At 37.7% G+C, this 16,995-nt stretch overlaps 1 protein-coding gene across 1 annotated transcript in view; it reads left to right on the top strand.

The window, feature by feature from the left end:
• Positions 1-3,261: 3,261 nt before the first annotated feature.
• LOC135706736 (ras-related and estrogen-regulated growth inhibitor-like) overlaps positions 3,262-16,995 on the top strand; it is a 161,872-nt gene continuing 148,138 nt past the window's right edge. Inside the window, exon 1 of the mRNA XM_065228390.1 lies at positions 3,262-3,815. The gene's annotated coding sequence lies outside the window, so the exon portion shown is untranslated. The remainder of the gene's footprint in view (positions 3,816-16,995) is intronic.

The following is a 16,995-nucleotide window of genomic DNA, read 5'->3' as shown; positions in this document are numbered from 1 at the left end:
ACATTCAAGTTTCCATAGATGCTCTGCAACGAACAAAAGTACCCGTTTTTGATAAATTTATTGAAATCAAACACACGCTGATGCTTACAATGGTCGACGGTAAGGTTTGCAACGCTGCCACGCAAACGAACTCTACGATGAGACGGTACATATGTGGAGTAACATCTAAAGATTTTAATAATCTAGAAATTATAAAAGAAATTAATCCAGATGCATTAAACTTTGGTCTCTCGGTGTTACATGCAAGGATCCGTATTTTTGAAAGTATGCTGCATCTTTCGTATAAACTACCTCTAACAAAATGGAGGCTGCAGCTACAAAAGGATAAAGATATCGTAAAGCAAAGTAAAACTAGAATACAAGATGTATTTAAACAAAAACAAGGCCTTCTAGTGGATGTACCCAAGCCAGGATTTGGAAAAACGAATGATGGTAATACCAGTCGACGTTTTTTCGCAGAACTAACTATTTCAGTCGATATAACTGGGATTGATTACAATTTACTCTATCGCTTCAAAGTTATTTTGGAGGATCTATCTAGTGGCCATAAAATTGACATCAACAAATTGTCTATTTATACAAAAGACACCGCTAAACTGTATGTGAAATTATATCCACGATTCATACAATATTGATACACGGTGGGATTGTTATTGAAAATGCACTGCCACGGCAGATTTTAGAAGAAGCAGTAGAGGCCAGGAACAAGCACATTCGATCATACCATGAGAATTTCGCCTGGAAATTTTCTAGAGAATCGTGTAACAGAGACGTGCTCAATAGGCTACTTCTTAACTCGGATCCTCTACTTTCAGGTATGCCGTTTTCTACGAGTTCTAATAGTATGATAATCATGTAAATTTCCGTTTTTCACTAGGAATGAGACAAACACCGCGAAAGAAATCCAAACCCTTCTTAAAGGAGTCTTTGGAAATGTTGTTGCCAGCTGAACCTACAATTGATCATTTTTATACAGTCTCTAATTCGGATGATTTGTCGGATAGCACGGAAATATCATCTGAAGGAGAATTGTGGTATTCATCATGTTCAGATTAGATTGTGTGTTTTTAGTTTTGTTGTGTTTGTTTATAGTTTGTGATTATTAAACATGCTTGTTTTTTTTTGGCTTAATCTGAACGTTTTTCGTTTTATTATTATTTTGAGGAACACGTTGCTTGCCAGCTACACTTAATAGCGAGTAAAAGGTGAGGAAAATACCTTCGTATACCAAAGATACACCAATGTATGGTACTGGTACTTGGTTTTAAGTCTGATAATATATCATGCATGTGCTGATAGTACCATTATATAGGTTGTAAAATATCATTAGTAGCAGTTTTATAACTTTTTTTCTGGTGTAACAAAAGAAAAAAACATTGAAAAGTAACCCTCAATATTCAAAGTTACACCCATGCAGGGTACTGGTAGCTGGTTTTATGTCTAAAAATATACCATGGTCTTAGTACCATTATGAAGGTGTCAAATAGGTTCGGTAGCCTTTTTAACATTATTTTTTAGTGGAATGGAGAAAAAAGTGGTGGACAGTTACCCAAGTAAACCATAGTTACACCTATTTACGATACTTTTAACTGGTTTAAATCTTAAAATATACCGTGCATATGATCATAGCACCGTTCTAGAAGTGACAAAACATCTTTTGTAGCAGTTTTAGGACTATTTTCCGGTGTAACACCCGTTTACGGTACTGGTAATTGGTTTGAAGACTGAAAATGTACCATGTATATGGCCATAATGTCGTTTTAGGGGTTGAGAAATACCTTTCGGAACAGTTTTAGGACTATTTTTCAGTGTAACAAAAAGGAGAAAAAAGTGGTGGAAAGCTACGCTCATTATCCAAAGTTACACCCATGTACGGTACCGGTAATTGGTTTTAGTCTGAACATATTCTATGTATATGGACATAGTACCATTACAGAAGTATTAAAATTACATTTGAAATAGTTACAACGTAAAAATTGTTTTGGCCAGCTAGATTGATCAAATACCCCTCCGTGCGATGACGACAACAATTGCTTTTGAAAAGAATTTGATATGGATTTCCACTCAACACGTCTTTCCTAAAACTCAGATATTACTTCTTTTAACCGAAATTCGTTCCGGTCAATAGTGTAAAGTGATTGGGTTCTAACCCACGATCTTCTGCTCAGTAAGCAAAAACGGTTGCTGTAAAGCCACCGTGCCCCTTACATCACAGCAAGCTACGACCGACAATCGTTCATTATCGGTTACAAGAAGCTATTACAATGAATTAAATCTAAAATCAAAATTGAACAAGCCAAACGATGTTTTTCTGATACATTATTTACGGGGAGTGATATTCGACCTTGAACAATACTTCATAAAAAGGAATATGCTAAAGAATACCTTCGTCACAGTCACGTTCTTCTTCTTCTCATTGAACTATTACGTCCCAGCTTTACGCTTGCTCTCCACTAAAGCATGCTTAACAACCGCAACATTTAATACGCACGATTATTGGGAACCCCCCCCGATCGCTCCGTTATAAAGTTTTATAATGAAATTAAGTGCACCAGCTCTAATGCAAAATACTCGTACAAACTGATCCACCTGAAACCTCAAACACATTACCATCACAAAACCAATATCACCTGCTCTGCTCTGTTTTGCCGCCATATGCCGCATAAACCGCAATTATCAACTTACAAAACACTGGAAAACATGACCCACCAATTACCCAATCAAAACCAACAATTTTACGGTACCATCTAATGTCTATAATTCAATCAGCAACATTAACTTTACAACCATCATTCATCCGCGCTGCTGTGACCGACCGCCCGACCACCTTACCGCTTTACAACGGCAAAAGAAGCAAAAGCCCAAAACAGTCCCATCCAACAAGCACCGAGTTCGACTGGCGGAAAAAAAATAGCTTACCGGTGCACTCCGACCCAGGTGCGATAAATCGTTTGCTCTCGGTTTCCCCCCTCTTAGTAGTAGGGCTATGTAGCAACGAACGAACGAACGAAAGAACGGTGACAAAAAGTGTTCAACAGTGAAAATAACAACGTCGTCGTCGTCGTCGTCGCCACCAAAACAAGACTACAACTTTATAATACCACCTTAGTACAACTTACCTACCGGTCGTCCGTCGCGCATGGCAGATAAAACCGTTGAAGTAAGCGAACTAAATCGAAATTTATTTCGTATCACAACATTAGAGTTTCGCCGGTGGGGGCCCAGACTGGTTCGCGGAATTCCAAATGAAGAACATTAGAAATGCCAGGGGTTTAAATTTTCCGAACCAGTCTAACAAGACCAAAAAGGCGACGCAAACTTAACCCAAACGAACGGTGTGAAGCAAGAGGAAGTGTGTGGCCGAGCGCGAGCTCGCCAGCGAGTAAGTGGCCCGATAGCCAGGGCGCATTTTTATAAGCACCCATAAAGTGGCCCATTTTTATCGGTTTTGTTTATACCTACATTTTTATTTAGATCAATAAGCAGCAAACCAACAAAAAAAACTATATAGTGCAAACGCTTGCTGGTTGATACGGGTGAAGCAGTAAATCCGTCCAAGCTCATGACTTAATCCACGCGAGTTCGCGATCCTACAGTTACTACAATCGAGTTCGAGTGGTTCTGACCAATTTGTAGAATCCGAAAAAAGAAGCCGTTTCTCGCCGGTACGGAAGCAAGTGGGCGATCCCCGTTGGACTTTTCGTGTGATTTTCAGTTCGGGTAGGTTGAATTTGGACGCATTCCTGGGCTAACGTAGTGCCACCGTGAAGTGGACAACAACAAACTTCTGCTGGACATCGGTTACACACCACACGGTATGCGCATGCGAATATCCAATAAGGCAACAGCTGTTCGGAACTGGTTTACTCATTAAGGTAAGTTGTGCTCCCTTAATTCCTGAATTTTATTGCTTTCGCAGTTGTGAAGAGTCGGGAGCTGTGTGTTCTGAACAACAGTTGTTCTTGATTGAAATAGGTTTGCAACGATTCGGCTTGATGAAATGACTAACGAAGGATCCTGTTGAGACATCTAGTGAGATGTGATGGATAATTCTCATTCTATTATCAGCGCGACCAGCTAACCGGGAAAACAAGGAATTCGATGGGAGAAACGGGAAAATCAATATGGCATCAATGTCATACGGTCACGAAGTAAATTAAAGATTGTATGAAGAGCTTTGAGTGTGTTGGTTTATTTCCTTTAAATTCCGTTATAATTGCTTATCTTTGAACAGATACGCGTATTTCAACACCACTTGGCACTGATGAAGTCTGCAAGTAGTAGACGAAATACGCTTATCTGTCAAAAGATAAGCAATTATAACGGAATTTAAAGGAAATAAACCAACCCACTCAAAGCTCTTCATAAAGGGAATCAGTTAAGAGGTTCGACAAATTTAAAAGATTTAGAGATTTTTTTATGGATGTACAACTTTTTGTATTAGGTTTATTTTTCTACTCAAATTTATTTTGAAGTTTACGTAATTTAGCAAAAGAACTCATCCTGTGGTTACTTTTTTTAATTGGAATAAAATTAAATTAATCATTTTCATATAATAAAATCTAAATTCCTTTAGAGTTGTAATAACTGATTTTCCCCTGAATAGGGCATCAGTAATGGATCGCTCTTTAGGAGCTTTCTCATTGCTTTTTATAAAATAAATTATTCTCCCTATCAAAATGCAATATTTCCGCTCCTTGGAGCCACACTCTGCATTTTCACCCAAGGTGCACTCAAAAGCGCTCCCAAGAGCACCTTCAGTGAAAACAAAGAGACTCTGCTATGCGAAAATTTTTAATTTTGATAGGGAGATTAAAGGGTGATACGGTCAAAATTTGGTCAATATCAACTTGACGTATTTCTTTCAATTTTGCATTTAAAAAACCTGAACACCCCTCATTTTGAAGGTGTGTGTGTGTAGAATGTTGCTCCTATTTTGATTTTGGAATTCACTCTTCAGTTGTCAAAATGCCGTCCAAGCAAGAAGAGCAGCGTATCGAAATTTTGCTCGCGCATCGCGAAAATCCGAGCTACTCGCACACAACTATTCATTTTAAGATTGTATAATTGAGTATTTATTTGGATTTCACGTAAGCAGTATATATTGAAAAGTACCAGCGATCCATCCCTGGTACATTAAAGTACACTAGCCCCCCCCCCCCCCCCCCCTCCGAAGAGCGCGAGTAATACGTACCGCGTAAATCGAATTCACGTTAATGGAGTACACATATACACAATACACAATGACATATAGAAGTGGATCAAGGTTGGTGGGCAGAAGTTCGAAATTTTCTCGCTACTTGGCGCTAGTTTGCATGAATTAGTGATCTTAAAATCTTTGTCATCTAGGAAGTTGCTTTCTTCGGCAAAGTTGTTCAGTGGATCAAGAGCTTATCGTTGGTGGACAGAAATTCGGAATTTGTGATATCGTTGTTTGTGTGATATCTTGAAATCCTTGCACTCTAGGAAGTTGCTTTCTTCGGCGAAGTTGTTCAGTGGATCAAGACCTTATCGTTGGCCTCGTAACGTGGGTAGATCACTTTTTCGTGGTACGATACGGGATGTAAGATCTACCACCGATTCCTAGTCTTGACTACTTCAAACTAGGGGAACAGGATTTTTCAGTAATCAAAGGAACACATCTTAGTCCTTGTTACGTTTTATGCCTTATCGATAGTGATAAGTCCTCGGGTTGCTTGGACCGAGGATGATCTTGAAGCAAGGAAAAAATGAGTTAGTTAGTCTTCACCTATGTGATTCCTTATCTTCTATTCGTTGTTCCCTAGTTTGAAGTTGTCAAGACTAGGGTTATCGATGTCATTGCTTGTTTTTGTTGCTAAGGAATCCAATTTTGACTGACAAAGGGGCGCGCCTTTGGAGGGTATTTCAACACTCCGAAGGGTATAAATAGCGGAACCATTCAATTAGAATCGATTCCTTGCGATGAAGGCAAGATGGACAATCGTATAAAACCGAATACTTCATCATTTCTCAAAAGTGATGGAGTAATACGACATGCACTAAACTAGGGACACGGGATATACTACAATAGATCAAATAACTGGTCGCAGTGGTCCCGAACAGAGGAAAAAAATCGTTCGTATTTTTTTATATATATGTATGTACATGTACATCAAATGTACATATATATACGCTATTATAAACCGAAGTATACATTGATTGATCAAAAACCAAATTCTCATTTTTTTCTAAACGAGAAATTCAACATGACATTCCACATACTAAACGAAACAAATTTCCACCAAAAGGATTATGTGCTTCGTTTTATTTCCTGATTATTTTTTACAACCAAACCAAACATGATTGTTAATTAAATTTCAACTATCTACACGCAAACTAAAAATAGCAGGTGGGTGAAAATTACGAAGGAGTGATAGAAGTGATATTGCTGAATGAAGAAGTCGACTCTCCTTGACTACTTTCCATGTTGGACTTTTGTGTTACTCGAAGTCGTCTCCTGCAGCAAACATTGGTTGAGGGCAGATTTCATAATGTTATATTTTCCTAGAATGACAGGTTCTTGTTATAAAGCTCGAAGAACGCATATACAGCAGCAGGACGAAGTTGCAGAATTATCACAAATTTATTTTTAAAAATGATGGTCTTCGTCCACTGAACAACTTTGCCGAAGACAGCAACTTCCAAGATGGCAAGGATATGTCAAGAAATCACATGAACAAGGAAATCACAAATTAAAGCACACTAGCACTGCGTAGTAAGAAAACTCCAAACTTCTGTCCATCACTCATTAGGTCTTGATCCGTTGAACAACTTCACCAAAAGCAGCATTTTTCTAGATGGCAAGGATTTCAAGATATCACATACACAAGGAAATCACAAATTCAAGCACACTAGTGTTGCGTAGTGAGAAAATTCCAAACTTATGTCCTCCATCCATTAGATCCAATGAACAAATTTGCCAAAGGCAGCAACTTTCTAAATGGCAAGGATTTCAAGTTATAACATAAACTAGGGAATCACAAATTCAGCACAATATCGCCGCATGGTGGAAAAATTCCGAACTTCTGTTGACTTATTATTAGGTCTTGCTCCACTGAACAACTTCGCCAAAGACAGCAATTTTCTAAATAGCAAGGATTTCAAGTTATAACGTAAATTAGGGAATCGCAAATTGATGCACACTAGCGCCGCGTAGTGAGAAAATTCCAAACTTATGTCCACCAATCATAAAGTCTTAATTCAATGAACAACTTCGACAAAGGCAGCAACTTTCTAGATGGCAAGGATTTCAAGCTATAACATAAACTAGGGAATCACAAATTTAAGCACACTAGCGCCGCGTAGTGGAAAAAATCCGAACTTCTGTTGACCAATTATTAGGTCTTGATCTACTGAACAACTTTGCCGAAGACAGCAACTAACTAGATGGCAAGATTTCAAGATATGACATAAGCAAGGAAATCACTAGCACACTAGCGCCGCGTAGTGAGAAAATTTGAAACTTCTGTCTACCAACCATAAGTTCTTGATCTACTGAACAATTTTGCCCAAGACAGTAACCTTATATATGTCCAGGATCGCGAGAAATTCCATGTTGGTGTACTCCATTTTCGCGATTCCCTCGCGTAAACGGATTCATTCGAGACCAACGTACACTGGAGTCGCTTTTTACGCGGGTGATACGTCCCGCGTAAAAAAAAACCGCGTAAAAAAAAACCGCGTAAATTCCGGAATCCGCGTAAAAAAAAACCGCGTAAATTCCGAAATCCGCGTAAAAAAAAACCGCGTAAAAAAAACCGTGTAAAAAAAACCGCGTAAAAAGCGACTCCAGTGTAAATGGAATTCATGTAGACAGAGTTCGTGTTCTTCGGGGGGAGAGTGTACATTAAATTTTGTTACTAGCAAATAGTTGTGTGGATTGCTTCATGTGGGCTAATTTTCAAGTAGCTAAGAAGTTCTGCAAGGAACTTTTAAGATACTTTATAGTTGCTAAGAAGTTCCGCTGGGAACGTTTTTGGAACTTTGTTGTGCAAAGTCTAGCGCACACTTTTTCGCCTTTAGATTTGAAGAAATACTTAAAATCTCCGCGAACATCGTACGGGTTAGGCAAAAAGGTGTGCTTTTGACTTTGTACTGTCGCATTAATAATGCCCCTTCGCTCATTTTCAACTTCTATTCAATTTTCATACTGCCGTACTCTAACGGAACTATCTACCTAGCCTCTTCTAAAGACCATTCCCTAGCTAATAAATTATCACACTAAAGCTTCATGTTATATAGCATTTCCAACCAACTATGTATACCTTAATTTGTACACACAAAAAAGTTAGATTTTTAATTTTAATGATAATAAGAACCACCCTAGAATTTATTGTCATAAAAATGAGGGCTACTTTGTAAATGATAATTTTAGTCTAAAATTACAATTTCAGGCTCAAAACCTATCCTTCCACCGAAATTTGCATTCTGGACCACTGTGCTCCATTGCGTTAAGATTGAAGGTTGCACACTTAGATTATTTTACCGATGCATACAGTTCGGTGATTTTTGACAGATTTCCTGTTATTTTTCACAGATATTTGGTGAAAAATTACAGGGAATCTGTGAAAAATCACGAAACCGTTAATCGAACGTTCAGCTGTTGAGATTTCGGTAAAATTTCACAGATTTCGGTGAAATAATCTAAGTGTGTACAAATTCAAGAAGATTAGAGGTAGCTGAGCCACCTTTTTGCTGTTTGTTTGTAATTTGATTTTTTACTTGCTGAAATTTTTTGTCGTTTACGATTGATTAAAAAAGTTTTAGGATGCAAGAGATTATGGCAATTCCACGATAATTACGGATGTCAGATTTCTTGCATGATTTGAAAATAGGCACCAAATGAGACGATTTCCAAATTTCAGAGAATTTCCCATTTTTCGGTAGGTAAAGGTAAATTTTTCTGAAATATTCTTCAAGAATACAGGTGCAATTCCTTCCTGGTCCTTTAGATGCGTCCAAATTTTTTAGTGCATTGAAGACTTCATGTTTTGTTCTGTTTATTAATTTATTTGATAAGGCTCAACCGAATTAACTTTACAGAGCCGAGGATTCTTGGTCACTATACAATACATCTTAAAACTATAGTTAAAAGGTACAACACAATAAATACTTTATCTTCCACTATCCAAAAAGCCTCCTCCATCAGAACTGGAGCCGCTTCTAGTAGTTTCATTGACTGGCAGTTACGCCAACGAGGGTCAGAGCGCGTCCATTGCAGCAATGGACGCAAAACGTGGTCAGCACTCACACACTCATCACGAAACGGTTGCTTTCCAAAGTCGACGACGCATCGACCGAAAGAACTGCTGATGAAGAACAATGAGGAGAACCACACAATGGTTGCTGCCGAGAAAACAGACGATCGCGTGGCACACATCGAGAGTGGCCTGCTTTTGTCGACAGCCGAGTGAACACTGAAGACTTCATGTTGACATATTTGGTTGACAGATATGTTGCTAGAGACTTCGGGAATGAATAGAAAGAAGTCGCGGTTGCGGTCTATTTCAGAAAATGTGGTGTATACTTCCTGCAAGAAATTCGCAAAGAGATTACAGATTTTAGAAGGAAGTTCACCTATATTTCCATTAAAATGCATTCGGGACGTAAAGTTATTACAATTCAAATTCGTTTTAACATAATTGAAAAAAGTTCTTAGGACATGATTTGACTTCATTTTCGGCTTTACGATTATATTCTTCCTGTGCTGTGCCATTAAGGCTGTGTTGAGTTGGTTGCATATGTTATGATAGTGTTTTAAATTTGTGCTAGTGCTTTACTTTTCGTATAATTTATGTGTTTTCTGCTTTTTGTTCTTGAAAGTTTTAGTTGTGGATTGAACCACGCTGGCAGTTTGTTGTTTTGTGTTCGTCTTCTTCTTTTTATTGGTACGATTTCTGAAATTAGGTTACGAATAATTGAATGAAATCTGCCAACTTCAGTGTCGACATTTCCTTCAATACTGATTATATTTTGCCAATTTATTGTATTGCATTTTGCGCATTGCTCCTACGTCCTTCCTTCCATTCTTCTTTTTGCATATAGCGAGTATTTGCGATAATCCAAACAAGGCTAGGACAAGAGTTAGTGCTCATATCCCGACCACTGGTAGATAATGGAGCATTACTTAACCTCTTTAGATTAGAAGCTTCCAACGACCAATCATTTATTGATAACAATAAAACAGAACGTGCGGTACGGGATGTCCACGTTTCATAAATTTATTGGATTCTGAAGCATCTTTGTTTTAAACAGGTCCGTTGTTTCTGAATCATCTTGCCCCTTAAGCACTGCACAGTAGTCCTGGCCGTTTTGATATGTTTTGCGCATCTCTGATGTGCAACATAAACCAAATAGACAAGATAAATTATGAAGGTATGTCTATCATTTTCCAGGATGCATTCATGAACTGAGTGCACTGGTGTTAGGTTAGATAAATTAGATTAGATTAATCTAATCTAATCTAATCTAATCTAATCTAATCTAATCTAATCTAATCTAATCTAATCTAATCTAATCTAATACAAACGCAGCCAGTACGAGAAAGCATCCTGGAAAATGTTTAGGTTAGATGAGGTCTAATCATTTTTCTTGTCTAATTGATGTTTACAGCATATCTGAGATATGATATAAACATCAATACGGCCAGGCCTACTGCGTTGTATTTGCCGCAAAGATGATTCTTGGAAATGAATGGGAACATTTCTTGAATCTACAGGGGTGGAAGGATGCGTGGACATACCGTACCAAACGCTCCGAGTTACTATGTGTAGTTGTGTGTAATGTGTAAATATTTGTACAATATTGAAGAATCATAAAATAATGCAATGGAAGGATCTTACCGAATTTTTTCCTATGTTGGTAATGATTCTTTTGCGCTTAAAAGTTTCGTTGGATGCATCCGCTCCTTGTTTATCATGGAGTTTGGGATGCAGTTCCTCGTCATTATTCGTGGTTATGTTTAGTGATGTGATGGAGATCATTTCTTTCACTAGAAATTACTACTCCTGGCTGATCCGCCAGCTTTGCATCGAGCTGGAACCGCAAGCAATCAAATCAATTGCCTCCTTCGTTGTGAGTGGTTCCAGCACTTTGCGGGAGAAAATTTGCACGTTCGAATTTAACCTACTTCCACTGGATATCACCGTTACCTCCTGGACTTATTTTGTAACTTCCGGCTTCCGGATCGTTATGCACTTGTAACTAAACCCTAACAGACACGATTCAACAGCGTACATTAGAAAATTCAGCGGAGATCTGCATTTTTGCAACGTTTCACGGCGGCGGCGAAGGAAGAAAAAATCCGATTTGTTCACTAGCGGTAATCTTAAAAACTCTTTCGATCCTATTTTTTTAAATTACCAAACGCAGCACTAATAAACACACGTGAAATTATTGAAAAAGTTTTCAGATGTCCAAAATGCACCAGCTAAAGGACTTATTGCACTAAATTTTCAATAAACATCTCGGAAAATAAAGCAGCAGCAAATTCAAAACACGTCAGTTTCAATGCACGGCCTACCTCGATCTCTCTTAGATAAATTAGATAAGATTAGATTAGAAAGTATGCATGAGCTTTGGTCAATAATGCTATCTGATTTGTATAGAATGGTACATTTTTTTTCTCTATACAGAAATCTGTATAACAGAATATAGATTTTTTAAGAATTCTAAGCATTCACAACATATCTGTTCATTCTTCTATAAACCTGTCTTCGCAGGAGCGTCAAATCTTGTTTTATTAAAATGCATCGTCCTCAGCATTAATACTTCTAATTTAAGCTCCCTGAGCTGTTAACAGTCATAATACCGAATCTGCAAAATGCGTGTCCACACTGTGACACAGTACGCCTGTCATATTGCCAATGAGTTTCAACCTTTTTTGTTGCATGCCCATTCCATTCCCAATGCTTAGCACTGTTCCCCTTCCAACAAAGAAGCTAGATAGTTCAAATACAAATAAAAGGTGAACACGAAATTAATGCCACACACATAAACAGCTGTAACTTTTTAACCACGCTACCAAATGACTTAAAATTTTCAATGATGATTCGTAAGTTCTAATTGCACATATGTAATTTGTATGACGGTCTAGGAGATTTTTTTTATCAGATAAACAATGGCCTGTCTCAAATTTGAAATCAGCGGTTAAGGAGGGAAATTTGTTGATCATTGCTGCTTTTGATTCATGGTACCGTCGCATTTTTTAAGCGAATATTATCACACTCTCCAAATATTATGCCCTTGGTCAGATATAACACTTCAATTTTGGCTCATTTTGATAAAAAAAATTAAATCCCGCTAGGCGCAGGACAACTCAACCCTATCAAACCAAACAAAAACAGATATTTCTCTCAAACTTTATAGTTTTATACGCAGCTACGAACCAGCCCATGGCTGAAAGTCCATCTAATAAAGGAAAAAATAGTTTTATAATCTATAAAGGAATTAAATAAATAAAAGGTCAAATTTGTTAAAAAATAAGCTAAATGTACTTTTTTACAACTGGACAAAATTTTAAAGACATTTTTTTTTGTTTTCCTGAATGAAAAACGGGTATAAGTTTGTCATTGAATCTTTGCATATTGGCTTAAGAATCTTCTCTAAAAATTTCAAGTCATTTGCTGCCGTGGTTAAAAAGTTATAGCTCATAGTGTGGCATTAATTTCGTGTTCACCCTTTAGACCAGGCCTGTCCAAAGTTTTTGAATCGCGGGCCAAATGTTAGAATCCATATCAGCTGATGATGATATGATATTGGATTACCACCCATTGTAGCACGGAAACTAAGTCCGACAGCAATGGGCTCTCTTCTCTGTTTGTCTTGATCAAGCTTAATAACCTCTGATTGTCCTCAACATGTCGCTGTATGAAGGGCCAAAAACGGATTGGGTAGATCGATAGGCAAAGTCGCCTATACGCATCTACGGAACAATAAAGAATCTCCTTCCAGCAACTTGATCAGCCAATTGGTCAAAAAGACAAGCCCGCAAACAGGAAGATGCCCCAATGAGTGGGGAGAAGAGCCCACCCTTTATCCACGAAATGTAATCAACAGGGAGTTGGTATTCCCACTCTCCCCGCCAAATCGTTTCAATCGGGTGCCCTGTTGGACCATCCCTTCCCTTTTATATTTGTATATCAATGTATATACGATTTGATTGTTATGATTATTATAAATAATACTTACATTTCAATGAAGATCGTGATACTACTCATTACAGAAACCAATCTTGAATCGTAGACCAGGTCCATCAACAATCCACTCGTTCCGAGACGGGGCTCTGTGATAAAGCCATTTTCTTTTTCTTCATGATGTTCGCTCACCACCCGGAATGCATGTAAACGAAAAAGAGATACATCCAGGATTAGTTTTTTTTTATATAAGTGTAAGTAAAAGTTTTAACCAAATACCCAAGTTATTGTGTCTCAGTGACATTGTCTCACTCTGAACATTCAAAATGGCAGGGTTACTTGTATACTCATATAAAATGTTGTGCAAGTACCACAAGTTCAACAACGCCCAACTTTGGACAGCTCAATGTTTATCCCATCCATTCTTTGAATCAGCGAACACCAACTTGATTATCCGCTAGGAAACACTAAAGAATATATGGATATAAATATCAAAAACACTGTTTTAACTGATAATACTATATAAACCTCCACGCTCTACCTCTGTTAACCCAAAACCCTAAAACTGATTCAAAATTTATAATATAGAGAGTATAAAATAAAATGTCCTCCTGCCTGCACTGCAAAGTGGTCCAGAATGCAGATTTAAGTGGAATGATATGTTTTGAGCCTGAAATTGAAACTTTAGACTAATTTCAAGCAACTTTGTTGAAAATAACTTTTTTGTATCTCTTAAATTGTCCGATTTGGGTGGCTCCTAAAAAACAGTTTTTTTGCTCTAGTTTTCTTATTTCAAATTTATCAGCAAAGATGTCTCCAGATAACTTTTAGATCTTAAGAAGGCGCAAGTTTTTGCTGGACAAAGCTTGTCAATATCTTTCGCCGATCAAGAGTTATTGACGTTTTTATACTAAAAATATGCACTTTTCAAATGTTAATATCTCTGGTTAGGGCAAACAAACAAAAACAGTTTTTACGGCATTTGAAAGGGCGTATGTTCTCAATTATATGACAAAATTGGAGGTATGTTATTTTTTAAACTCGTATAAAATCAATTTGAATTTAGTCATATTTTTTATGATATTTGGGTATATCTTTTTTATTAGAAGAGATACAGGCAACAAATTCAGGTATAAAACATTCTTCTAAAAGAGTTTTAAAATTCTCTAGAAGATAACTTTCATGAGAAATTTCAAATAAAAAAGTCATTGCTAAAAAACTATTTTTTCCAGGAACACCCTAAGTCAACTCCGTCAACTCTGTCTGTCTGTCTGTCTGTCTGTCTGTCTGTCTGTCTGTCTGTCTGTCTGTCTGTCTGTCTGTCTGTCTGTCTGTCTGTCTGTCTGTCTGTCTGTCTGTCTGTCTGTCTGTCTGTCTGTCTGTCTGTCTGTCTGTCTGTCTGTCTGTCTGTCTGTCTGTCTGTCTGTCTGTCTGTCTGTCTGTCTGTCTGTCTGTCTGTCTGTCTGTCTGTCTGTCTGTCTGTCTGTCTGTCTGTCTGTCTGTCTGTCTGTCTGTCTGTCTGTCTGTCTGTCTGTCTGTCTGTCTGTCTGTCTGTCTGTCTGTCTGTCTGTCTGTCTGTCTGTCTGTCTGTCTGTCTGTCTGTCTGTCTGTCTGTCTGTCTGTCTGTCTGTCTGTCTGTCTGTCTGTCTGTCTGTCTGTCTGTCTGTCTGTCTGTCTGTCTGTCTGTCTGTCTGTCTGTCTGTCTGTCTGTCTGTCTGTCTGTCTGTCTGTCTGTCTGTCTGTCTGTCTGTCTGTCTGTCTGTCTGTCTGTCTGTCTGTCTGTCTGTCTGTCTGTCTGTCTGTCTGTCTGTCTGTCTGTCTGTCTGTCTGTCTGTCTGTCTGTCTGTCTGTCTGTCTGTCTGTCTGTCTGTCTGTCTGTCTGTCTGTCTGTCTGTCTGTCTGTCTGTCTGTCTGTCTGTCTGTCTGTCTGTCTGTCTGTCTGTCTGTCTGTCTGTCTGTCTGTCTGTCTGTCTGTCTGTCTGTCTGTCTGTCTGTCTGTCTGTCTGTCTGTCTGTCTGTCTGTCTGTCTGTCTGTCTGTCTGTCTGTCTGTCTGTCTGTCTGTCTGTCTGTCTGTCTGTCTGTCTGTCTGTCTGTCTGTCTGTCTGTCTGTCTGTCTGTCTGTCTGTCTGTCTGTCTGTCTGTCTGTCTGTCTGTCTGTCTGTCTGTCTGTCTGTCTGTCTGTCTGTCTGTCTGTCTGTCTGTCTGTCTGTCTGTCTGTCTGCAATTTCTGTATAACTCGAGAACTAATCAAGCAAATGGAACCAAATTTGGCATGTGGAGGTCATAAGGGGTGGCCCCTTAGATAAATGGGGGGCTACGTAAAATATAGCATCCTTTTTTTAATTGGTGCGTAAACTCAAGCTAATATTGAATCCCGAGCAAGGCCGACAACACTCAGCTAGTTTTATATAAATTTGTCATTAGAGTGGTCCTATGAAATCCATTTTTTGCCAATAACTTTTTTATTTGAAATTTATTATGAAAGTCATCTTCTAGAGACTTTCAAAACAATTTAAGACGAATGTTTTATAGCTGAATTTGTTGCCTGTATCTCTTCTAATAAAAAAGATATACTCTAATATAGTAAAAAATATGAATAATTTCAAATTGATTTTATTCGAGTTTAAAAAATAACATACCTCCAATTTTGTCATATAATTGAGAATCAAATGCCGCAAAAAAACTTTTTTTTTGTTTGCCCCAACCAGAGTTATTAACATTTGAAAAGTGCATATTTTTAGTATAAAAACGTCAATAACTCTTGATCGGCGAAAGATATTGACAAACTTTGTTCAGCAAAAATTTGCGCCTTCTTAAGATCTAAAAGTTATTTCAAGACAACTTTGCTGAGAAATTCGAAAAAAGAAATCTAGAGCAAAAAAATGTTTTTTTAAGAGCCACCCTAACTCAATTCAAGAAAATAGCTCTAAATCGGCCAATTTAAGAGATACAAAAAAGTTATTTTCAACAAAGTTGCTTGAAATTTGCTCAGCTATAACTTTGCCGAAAAATGTATACCTTAATTTATTCAAACAAAAAAGTTAGATTTTTGATTTTAATGATAATAGGAACCACTCTAAAAATCATTGTCATAAAAATGAGGGCCTAACTATAAGGGACAACTTTGTAGAAGAGACTTTTAGTCTAAAGTTTCAGTTTCAGGCTCAAAACATATCATTCCACTTAAATCTGCATTCTGGACCACTGTGCACTGTATTGTCCATTCAGAAATCATTAGACCCTAACCCACTTACTTGGCCAGACTTCAACATCAACCGGTGGGCAATGCACTCTACACTTCAAGTTCCCTTTGTTTCAAATTCATCTCAAATTTTAGTTGCAGGCAGTGGTTGTTAGATCATGCGACACTTTGTTTTTTAAACTGGTATGTTTTTTAAACTTTCGACAATGTTTTATGAATTTGAGGGCCCCGCTCAATGTGCTCTTTTCCGCCAGATGGTCAGTCGTTGATTGTGTGCTGGTTCATCGAGATTTCCTTGTCACACATTTGGCTTTTATTAACTATGACGAACCATCTTTTAACCTCAATTTGTAAACAGAGTAATTGGGGAGTTTATGATGCACTTTAAAAAACCTAACAAGCAACAATAAATGTTTTTTGCTCTAATGCAAAACCTAATGGTTTAAAGGTTGCTTTATAATGATAGAACACGTTTATAAAGTATGTTATCAAGACATTAATAAACAATTGCTTATGATGTTTATGTTTGAATTACAGAACAGTTTTAAGGAAGGGATTGAGAACTGTTTTAAATTTATTTTTAAAACAAGATAGTTTTTGACTTTCTTACCAGACTATAGAAGGTTTTTAAAACAGCA

This window comes from Ochlerotatus camptorhynchus, unplaced genomic scaffold, assembly GCF_037179485.1.
Source record: "Ochlerotatus camptorhynchus isolate MF236.1 unplaced genomic scaffold, CSIRO-AGI_Acam_v1.1 ptg000290l, whole genome shotgun sequence".
Classification (NCBI taxonomy): Eukaryota; Metazoa; Arthropoda; class Insecta; order Diptera; family Culicidae; genus Ochlerotatus; species Ochlerotatus camptorhynchus.
This window is presented reverse-complemented; position numbering and strand designations above follow the sequence as displayed.